Below are 11168 nucleotides of genomic sequence, written 5' to 3' on the forward strand. Positions count from 1 at the left end.
TCGACGTTCCACTTTATGGTGTCGTAAGTGTTCTTTTTTTGTAAATGTCCCTCAATCCACTCCCACTCCGAGGAGACTTTAGCACTCTCAGAACTTGGAGTTGGACCTGTTCGTACAACAACACGAGAAGATCCCTATATCGATCACCTCAAGAGGGGACAAGCCCAACTCACCACACACCGTTAGGTTCAACATAGCCATTGGTGTGTTAACGCAAAACACATTTTCGATCATTGCCCTCAAGTAGGCCGATGTACCTCTAAAGTACATCAAGGTCATCAAGGACGGCCTGCATGTAAGTTTGTAAAGTGCTTAACATATACGTTACTCCTCACATATGTAGAAAAGTAATCCATATGTATTTTTCTTTTGTAGCACCGGTTCGAGCTCAATTTTGGTGATCAAGCTCTTACTCGTTTTGTTGATCATCAAATACTCAGCACGTGAAAGGAATTCAAGGGAGAAAACTATCGACATTTCAAAAGGTTCAACGATCCTAAAGAAGCATGTATGAACCCATCGGCAAGATTGGTGAATCTTGTGGAAGATTGACACTTCCTTTACAATCATTACATGACCCACCAATTTCAGGTGATTCTTTGATTCTTCCGTCTACTTTTACTTCATAGTAAAAAATTTATTTTTATTGTTTTGCTATCTAATATTAATTCTTTAAATGTAGGAGCAATCGAGGGTCAACAAGGCTGCTAAAGTACAGCAACCTTACAACCACAAAAGAGGATCCAAGATGTTCCTTCAATGACAACATGATCTCACTGAAGAACGCAGTCGTCCAGTGGATCGTGTCAAGTTGTTTAGAGAAATACACGCCAACAGAATAAGAGAATTCGTTTTTTAGGTAACAGCAGATGCCCATGTAAGTTTATGAGATTAAACTTTTCAATCATACTTTATACTTTAAATTATTGTCATCTCACAACTTACAACTTGTATGGTGCAGAGTCGAATGCTAGAATTCTAATCACAGTCCACTGTAAAGGGTCAGCAACCACTTTCTAGAGATGAGATATACAAGACCATGTTGGGTAAGCGACTGAGTTACTCAAAAGGTATCAATTGGGACCCTAAGCCCAAGTCCCAGAAGAGTACTGCTTCAAGTTCTTCCTCTTCGTATCATGAGATGTACTTCATAGAGGTTAGCGAACTAAAGGCTAGCCTTGAAAACGCTAACCGCCTAATTAAAGAGCAACAAATAAGGAAGAAGGAGCATGACCGACAATTTGCAGAGACTGCTCGACAAGTGGCGGAAAGTGCACGAGGGATGGAGGAGATGAGGAAGATGATCGAGTCAGGCACAGAGAGGACCATGAAGACGGTTGAGGTACGTATTTTTCAACTTTTAATTCCTTTAATTTCTCATGATATATCTAACTATACTTTTATGTTATTTGTAGTTTTAGAGATTTTTTTGCGCATGATCGAGATTTTAGGATAGATTGATGTAATTTTATTATTTTAATGTACTTTTTTTAAATAATTTGAACAGTATTAATTGTAATTTTTATTAGACATTCGGTTGAATGATTTTGATTTATAAATTGTAAACTTTTTATTTTAATAGTTTGTTATAAATTTTGTTAATTCGTTGCCTTTCGAAGCGAAACAAAAAATAATAACTCAAGAATAACATAAAATAATAATAATAAACAAATAACAAAAAATTAATAAAAATAATAAAAATTAATTAAAAACTTATTCCCAACACATGAACTAAGTCGAGATAGGCAGTTTCTCCGACGTCATGGAAAAGACGTCAAAGATCATTTTACCGACGTTGCGTCAGAATTAGTTGAATCCTGATGCAAGAAAACAACGTCGGCTATAGTTAATTGCCGACATGCATCAGATATTAGTGTCAACTGCGTCGGGCATGCCTCTATGTCGACATTGTCCCGTAACACGTCGAAAAAAGTTCACCCGACGTTGTATTTTTTACGTTCTGGTCGACGGAGTTTTCGACATTGGCATAGCCTGCCCCAGATCGTTGTAGTGGGTTAACATAACCCACTCCACTCCCCCATAGTCCTAGGGCCAACGGCCCGCTTATCAAAGTATCAATCATTAACCTATATTGTTCCAGAGATTAGATGGATTTAATCGCTTTTTGTTTGAAATGAGTCAACTATATAACAGTACACCCGTTATATTGTGTGACAACATGAGTGCTTTATTCATACCTACTAACCCAATTTTTCTTTCACACAGTAAGCATGTTGAACTAGATATCCATTTTGTTCATGACAAAGTTTTCATCAAATAGATTGATATTCGATATGTTTTTTCCTCCGATCAATTCACAGATAGATTAATCTCAAATGAACACAAGTTTCTTTCTCTCAAATACAAATTGGGTGTGATTCCCACACCCTCTAGTTTGAGGGGTGTTAAAGTATCTCCTTAAAACGGACAACCTTCTCTATAGTTTAACAATATTCTAACAGTCCAATGTGGTTTCTATTTTATTTATTCAGGTTTGAATTAGTAAATTATGGCCAACAACAATTGCTTAGTTTTAGCCTATTTTATAGTGCGGTTTGTTACCACTTAGGTTAGTTGTTGAGTCATGTATATTACATACTTTCTATTTTTAACCTCATGTACTTCTTATAAAGGTGGTTTTTGTTATTGAGAAGAATAATACAAAAGGGAATCTTAAAGTTTTGGTCATTGAATATTAATTTTGTTTCTGTTTTATTTTAATTTAGAAATATCTTCTCTTTTGAAGATAATTTTTAAACTGGGTTGGTGTTGTTATTTATTTATTAATTAATTGATAGTTGGTATTGTTTAGTGATAGAATATTATTGAGTTGAGGTCCATGTCTCACGGTCATGGGTAATGTGAATATGTTGTTTCTTATGTGTATGATGGACAAAAATCGCATCTTATTTATGTTATCTCCAATTTCTATGTTTTATTTAAGCAGTGCTAATATTAAAAATGATTTCTTCCACGTTGCTATTATGAAATCACAACTCTTTGATTTTTTAAACTAAATATTTTGTTCAACTTTTAGACTCACAATGGTTCATATTATATACCGAAGATTTTTAAAAAATAGAACAAAATAAAAATATATTTATACGGTATAAAATAATTTAAAAAAAGAAAAAAGTTTACAGGCCAAAATAACAAAAACATCCTCGTGTACCCTTGTACCAAGTCTAAATGATATTTTACCTTATATCTAATTTAAACGATCTTATGAGTGATCTAAACGATCTCGTAGCAAATCTAAACAATCTTGTACCCAACCTAAATGATCTTATACTCTTGTACCTAGTCTAAACGATATTGTGTCCAGTGTGAACGATCTTGTAATATCAAATCTAAACGATCTTATACTAAATCTAAACGATCTTATACTAAATCTAAACGATTTAATAGTTATAGTGGTCTATCTCTATCTATCTGAGATAGACAACTGATCGTTTAGATATTGGTACAAGATCGTCATTTAAATCTTGTACCAAGAAGAAAAAAGAAGATAAAAATAAAAAAGAAGGAAGAAATTTTGGAAGAGGAAATGAAGAAATTGGTAAATATTTATATAAATAATCATAATAATGTAAACCGAATAAGAAGTTATAATATAGAGAAATTAATAATATGAAGAGGAGATAAATAAATTTCAAAGAAGAAAGAAGAAAAGTAAAAAATGATCTTGCATCATTCAAGGACAAAGTTGAAATTTATGAAAATATCATTGACTTTTTTATTTTGTTGCACAGACCGTAAATATTTTAGTATTTTTGTTATATTTATAAAAATTAGCCTTATAAATTGTTACAAATGCAACCTTCGACATCCACTTACTACTGTAATATAAATTATAATAATTATGAACTATAATATATATAATCAATTAAGTTCTTAAACATAATCCATGTACTTGAATCAAATAAACTCAAAAACTAATTTTGTTGTTTTTTTTTCGGTCAAAACTTAGCTCTTTCATGTCTCCTTCCTAACTCTCTTATCTTTTATTTTTATTTTTATTTGTTTGTCAAATTGAATTTTTGGAGCAAATAAGAAGAACATGTAGAATAATAATAAAAATGTATAACCGATAACATGGTGTTAAGGTTTATAACAAGGTAAAATAACCTAAAAATAAAGTATAAAGACCTGTAAAAACTAAACTTTACGAAATTAGAAATAAATATTCTGAGAATCAATTAGAAAAAAGAAAAGAAAGGAAGGAGAAATGTTTGGAAGGAAGAGAAAAAATATCTTTTCATCAATGAGGACCAAAATAAAACAATGGGATATAAACTTTGACCCTTATTTTATTAAAAAGTTTAGAGAAAATACCTAATTTGACTATGAATTTTTATAAATACCCTAAAATGAGATATTTTTACTTAATTAGGAATTCGCATATTTGTAGCACAATTTTAACATTATGATTAACATTAATTATATAGGTAATTCAAAATTGAGAAGTATATTTTGCCTTATTTACATTATATTTATCATTAATGTGTAAATTATAATTTCCTTAATTATGATTTTAATTAACGTAAAATCTAAATTATTAAGAAAAAAATGTTACCTTATATAATTTATATTAAATTATCATCAAATAATATATCTTTGAATATGAAAATAATTTCCAAAATTCTCTTTCTTAATTATTCATCAGTCGCATAATTCTTACATCTTCATCTTTGTCGTCAATAGTCATTCTTCTCTGTTATATTTGTCGCCTACAATTTATCCAATTTCTCCACCAATTCCGGTACATCCTCCGTCGAAGAGTTATCGAATTTCTTCGCCAATTCCATCCAGTTTCATTCTTCATCTCCTTATATTTCGTCCATCACCGATTCCGATTCTGTTATTCATAGAATCTCAATTTATTTCGTCATTTCATTTTCCTCATGCATCTAGTTAACTGTCTTCCTTAATTCATTATATTTTTTTGTACTCCATTAAATCGTAGTATTTCTAGAACGTTTAATGTTATATTCTGAAATATTTGTTTTAGACATATACCACTTCATATATATAACAATGCATATATTTATTACATACAATCCTCAATGAATTTCAATTGTCGGTTATGTGAATTAGTTTATATATATCATTTCATATATATAATAATGCATATAAATTGAGATACAGTAATTGATTAATATGATATGTGTGTTTTATTATTTTTTAAATATATACCCCTTCACGTATACAATAATATACATAAATTGACATACAGTAATTAACGAATATGATTTAGTGTGTTATGCTTCTTTTATAGATATATACCCTTCTTATTTACCATAATACATATATATATGGACATCCAGTAACGGTAGAATATCATATGTTTCTTCAAGTAAGCTCGATTCTATCGTTGAAAACTTGCAACATTCTTTCAATTCCGGTATATCAAGTTTTCTTATTCACGTAATCTTATTTCCTCCATCATCGATTCCAGTTTCATTCTTCACCAATTTTCAGTTTATTTCGATTTTTTGTTATCCTCGTACTTTCGATTAGTTGTCTTCCTCAATTCCTCATATTTTTTCTTACTCCATTACATTGTAGATTTCCTAAAACGTTTTAAACTTCGATTATGTAATATTGCATTTAGATATATACCACTTAATATATACAATTTATAAATATATGTTGACATACAGTTTTAAAAAAATATGATATATTGATTCTGTTATTTAGTGTATATATTCCCCTTCATATATACAATAATACATATATGACATACATTTACCGAAAAATAGGATATGTTATATTGATTTATGAATGGTATATATGAAATAATACATTGTATATTTTATGAATGAAATGTTATGTTTTCGATTTGTTAAATTGAGTAAGAAAAAATTACATAACATGAGAAAAAAAATATGTGTATGTATTATTAAATATATGCAGTAGTATATATGTAACAAATCACAAAACATAAATGTATTATTCAGTAGCATATGTGAAAAATCAAAATAGGAGAAACACTACCGAAATATATGCTACGAAATGGAAGAAGAAAGAACTAAACTTTTAAAGGAAAAAACTACATATTACGAAACAGAGGTAGAAAGAACAAATTTTTTAAGGAAAAAAAATATATGCTACAAAACGAAAGTAAATAATATATGAAACAAAAAAAAATTGTATCACAAAAAGCAAATCGGAAGGAAAGAAGAAAGAACAAATTCTTTTTGTAATAGAAATCAAAGAAGAATATCGATGCCGGAATTGATGATCAAAGAACAAAATATTTGTTTTTTAGGATAATTAAAAATATTATTATCATGTAAGATAATAATTTATATCATATTTAAATCATTCTAAAGTTAATAAATATAAATATATATGGTTGTTGATAATTAAGGAAAATATTGTTCAAGAATAATAAAATTTGAGTAATAAGATAAATTCGTCAATTCTCTTGGGGAAAATTTTAGTTCATTTAGAACTTCTTAAGTAATATATCATAAAGAAATGATCATATAGCAATTTAGATATTTTATCAAATTAAATCTCATAATTTAAATTTAGGTTAGGTTTATTTGGGGATACTTTTATTGAAAGAAAAAAACAAATACTAATTCCAAGATCTGTAGAAGATAATTGGCGTTTCAAAAGGCCTGCAGAGTCTCCCGCCAACATCCTTCCTCATTACAAACCTGCCGGCTGCAGCCGCCACTCTCGTTTCAAATCTGTTTTAGTTTTCTCCATCGCCATGTTTCGCCTCCCATTTTTCTCCAATTTCTTCCCTCCACATTTCTCTCTATACTCATCCATTTTATTCCCTACAAGTCATTGATGCTTTCGAGGTTTACCCATTATTTCTGCACCAATGCGATCCACTCACTGGAACGTGGTCAAACCATTCCCACTTTCGGCCATGGGGGTGACAGCTCCAGCTGAACCCATACATTTCATTCTGTTCCTCAATTGAAGGTCAGTCTGACTTACACTTACACCTAGAATTGAAAATTGTTATTTCTCGAAATTTGATTGCGTGTTTGTTAATGTACGCTGGAATTTAGGGTAATATCATATTTCACTTTGATTGAAGTATGTAGACTTTTATATGCCATATTTTTGCATATTTTATTTGAAGAAAAGAGAGTTGTGTTTGTCGGCCTATAAGCATTGCACATCTCAAAGAAGGGATGTTTGGTCAAATTTACCTAAATGATTTAAATATTTGTGTGACGTGAGTTGTGACCTTTAATGAATTTTTCTAATCTTGCTCCTCCAACCGATGGAGGGAGGCACTAACTAAATGATTGCCTACCTTAGCCCATCAATTAAGAGAGATAGCGATAGGGATATAGATAGAGTTTCAGAAGTCAACTTGCTATGAAACAAGTTTTTCAATGAGACAAATTAAAGCTACTTAGCTTCAATCAGACCATTGAATAATCTCCTGTTGTTCTGTGTCTGGCTTCTCTAATTTCCTTCATGGGATTCCCATTGTTCATCCCTGTAATATTCTTTTTTCTGCCTCTTGTCTCTAGTATTTCCTACACTGAATTCATATACCCAAATTTTTTGGCTTCCAATATCAACTTTGCTGACAATGGCGGTGCCTTCTTGTACTCTCTCAATAAAACTTTCAAGGCCGCTATTTTCAACCCTTCGGCTCAAGAAAGCAGCTTCTACTTTTGTGTTATTCATGTGGCTTCCAACACAATCATCTGGTCTGCTAACCGCAATGATCCCATATCAAGCACCGGTGAAGTTAATCTTACCATTAAGGGAATTTCCATAACAGATGAGGATGGTAATCTCAGATGGTCAACTCCACAATTACAGTCAGTGGTTTATGCGTTGAGGCTAACTGATATAGGTAATCTTGTCTTACTTGATCGATCAAATGTCTCCCTTTGGGAGAGTTTCCGTTATCCAACTGACACCATTGTAGTTGGGCAGTCTTTGCCTGTTGGTACTGTGCTGCTTAGCTCAATCTCAAGTTCAGACTTGTCAAGCAGTAATTATAGTTTTTCGGTTTCGTCATCTGATGCTCTGCTGCAATGGTATGGACAAATCTATTGGAAATTGTCCATGGATCCAAATGCTTTTATAAACTCAAATGCTGCAGTGGAGCAAATGATTATAAATTCAACTGGTCTCTACCTGTTGGCTCGTAATAGTTCTGTTGTTTCAATTCAAGTTATCTTACCTCGTTCCAACTTTCGAATTGCTAAATTGGAGTCTACAGGCCAATTTATCGTCAAGAGCTTTTCTAGTGGCGGTTGGACACAAGAATTCATAGGGCCAGTTGACGGTTGTCGAATTCCGTTCTTTTGTGGTCAAGTTGGTCTTTGCAATGAGGACAGTGTAACCAACAGCCCTAGTTGTTCCTGTTCATCAAGTTTTCACCCAGTTCCACCAAGCTTGGGTGGCTGGGGCTGTAAACCAATTGATCATTCCATCGTTTTGGCTTCTCCTTGCAACTCCTCTAGTAGTGGAAACAAGATGAAATCCCCCGTCTTTTCCTATTTGGGTTTAGGATATGGTATAGGATATTTTGCAATTGATTTCTCTGAGCCCGCTAGATATGGAGTGAATATCTCATCCTGTCAAGCTCTCTGTTCAAGCGAATGCTCGTGTTTGGGTATATTCTATGGAAATACATCAGGTTCTTGCTACACGATCAAAGACAGGTTAGGGTCAATCAGACAGAGTAGTTCACTTGTAAACGATCTGCTGGGCTACATTAAAGTTCAAGTTGGATCTACTCCACCAAGCTTCAATGGTGAAGATAAACAAGACTTTCCAGTAGCCGCTCTTATTCTCTTGCCAATTTCCGGGTTTCTCCTATTGTTATTTTTGACTCTGTATTTCCTTTGGTGGAGGAGACGGTTAATCTCAAAAAGAATACAGACAAAACTAGGCAGTGTTAGCTCACGTGCTTCGGTTGAATTGGATGCCTTTTTTCTTCCAGGTTTGCCTAGAAAGTTTTCTTTGGAAGAGCTGGAGGTTGCAACGGACAATTTTAAAGTCCAGATCGGTTCTGGGGGTTTTGGTTCGGTTTTCAAAGGTGTACTTCATGACAAATCTGTGGTGGCAGTGAAGAAAATAACAAATTTAGGCATTGAAGGAAAAAAAGAATTCTGCACTGAGATTGCAGTCATTGGGAACATACACCATACGAATTTGGTCAAGTTGAAAGGGTTTTGTGCCCAAGGAAGAGAACGCTTTCTCGTATACGAGTATATGAATCGCGGTTCATTAGACCGTACCCTTTTTGGCAGTGGACCTGTTCTAGAATGGCAAGAGAGATATGATATAGCACTTGGGACTGCACGCGGGCTTTCATACTTACATAGAGGTTGTGAGCATAAAATCATCCATTGTGATGTCAAACCAGAAAATATTTTATTGCACGACTCCTTTCAGGCAAAGATATCTGATTTTGGTCTTTCAAAACTTCTTGCGCCTGAACAGTCGGGTCTATTTACAACGATGAGAGGCACTCGTGGTTATCTGGCACCTGAATGGCTCACTAATTCAGCAATTTCAGAAAAAACTGATGTTTATAGCTATGGCATGGTGCTATTAGAAGTTGTAAGTGGGAGGAAAAATTGCACAACACGATCCCATGACCATAGCTTGGATGGCAGTGATAGTTCAGGTTGCCAATCATCATCTTCAGCAGGATTAGGACTGGTTTATTTTCCTTTATTTGCATTGGAGATGCATGAGCAAGGAAAGTACTTGGAGCTTGCTGATCCACGGCTAGAGGGGCGAGTGACATATGAAGAAGTGAAGAAATTAGTTTGCATTGCTTTGTGTTGTGTTCAAGAGGAACCTGCAATAAGGCCTAGTATGGATGCAGTAGTCAGCATGTTGGAAGGTGGGATTCCTTTAAGTCAGCCGAGAAATGAGTCATTGAATTTCTTGCGCTTTTATGGCCGTAGGTTCACTGAGGCTTCAACAATAGAGGAGGAAGGGTACCAAAATGGATCAGTTATATATTCACCAGCAAATGCTCTGCCAAGTTGTATGAGTGGCTCAAACTACCTCTTTTCTTACATGTCTTCGCAGCAGGTCTCAGGCCCAAGATAGCTCGGCTCATCATGTTATTTGCACTTTCCATAAACAACCATCAGAGTTATGTAATGTAGACTTCCTTCTGTATGGCTAAAGATGCTTTGTAATTTTACATCTTCCTCAGTGGAAGTAATTGGTTTTCACTCAACAGCTCGTGTAAAGTCTTCTAATTTTTTTCAAGTAAATGATACGCATATTTCTGCCGAAGGTCATCATTGAGCTTCTTTATATGTATGATGTACCATACCCAGCATATTCTGTAAAATTGAGAGGCTGTTCAATGAGCCTGTTTTGTTACTCGTTAAACAGGTTGACTTCCATCGTAATCATGTGAGGACCCAATTTAACATTTCTTTGCCTAAATTGTTTAGCTGTTGTCTCCAATTCCATCATTGGTTTCATTGTTAGCCAGATGTTCTCCTAGTCCTTGTTTTACTTTGATGAGGACAAAAGCCATTTGTAATGTCAATATTTGAATTGGTTGCACGTATTGTTTCATTATTTGGATTAACATAGCAACTATTTAGAATGTTGCCTACAACCTACGAGTTAAAAAGTGAGACGACGTCAGTGATGCAGCCAATCTTAGTGTAGTTGAAGTGATATTCATGGTTGAATCTTTTTAGTTTAAGGGATTTAAAAGATTTCGAACTTATGATTTGAAATATTGCCTGCTAATTAATTGTTTCTAGGTGGACGATTACTTTCCAAGTGGAGGATGATGGAAGCCGGATTTCTTCATTTCGGGAAGGCACCTTTTTGTTTTTTGAATGTAGGAATCGAAATCTGCCTAGTGGCTCTCTGTATAATGGCAGGTGAAATTTGTAATCCTTCAGTGCGCTGTTTTCTTGAGTTTAAGTGTCTCTGAAAATAAACAGAGAAGGTGGACCATCTTAATTTCTCCCGACAACTGTTCATCCAAGCAAGTTGAGAAACGCTACTGCTTATTCAATATTTAAATCCGGTAAAATGACTGAATTTAGCTAATGTGATAAAAATGTCTTCCCATGAGATTCACTTCATGAAAGCCAACTAAGAACTGTATGACATTTCAGGATTTTTTCTTATTCCAATAAAAAGGTTTGCGGGATTGAGATTTGAATCCCTAAGTTCTGGTCAAA

The 11168-nt window shown here is 33.6% G+C and overlaps 1 long non-coding RNA gene across 1 annotated transcript; it reads left to right on the forward strand.

The window, feature by feature from the left end:
• Window positions 1-6610: 6610 nt before the first annotated feature.
• LOC103487568 (uncharacterized) lies at window positions 6611-11168 on the forward strand. The gene is made up of 2 exons (XR_537297.3): window positions 6611-6945; window positions 10740-11168. It is a non-coding gene; the product is annotated as an uncharacterized LOC103487568 (long non-coding RNA).

The sequence above is a fragment of the Cucumis melo genome, chromosome 7, assembly GCF_025177605.1.
Source record: "Cucumis melo cultivar AY chromosome 7, USDA_Cmelo_AY_1.0, whole genome shotgun sequence".
Classification (NCBI taxonomy): domain Eukaryota; kingdom Viridiplantae; phylum Streptophyta; class Magnoliopsida; order Cucurbitales; family Cucurbitaceae; genus Cucumis; species Cucumis melo.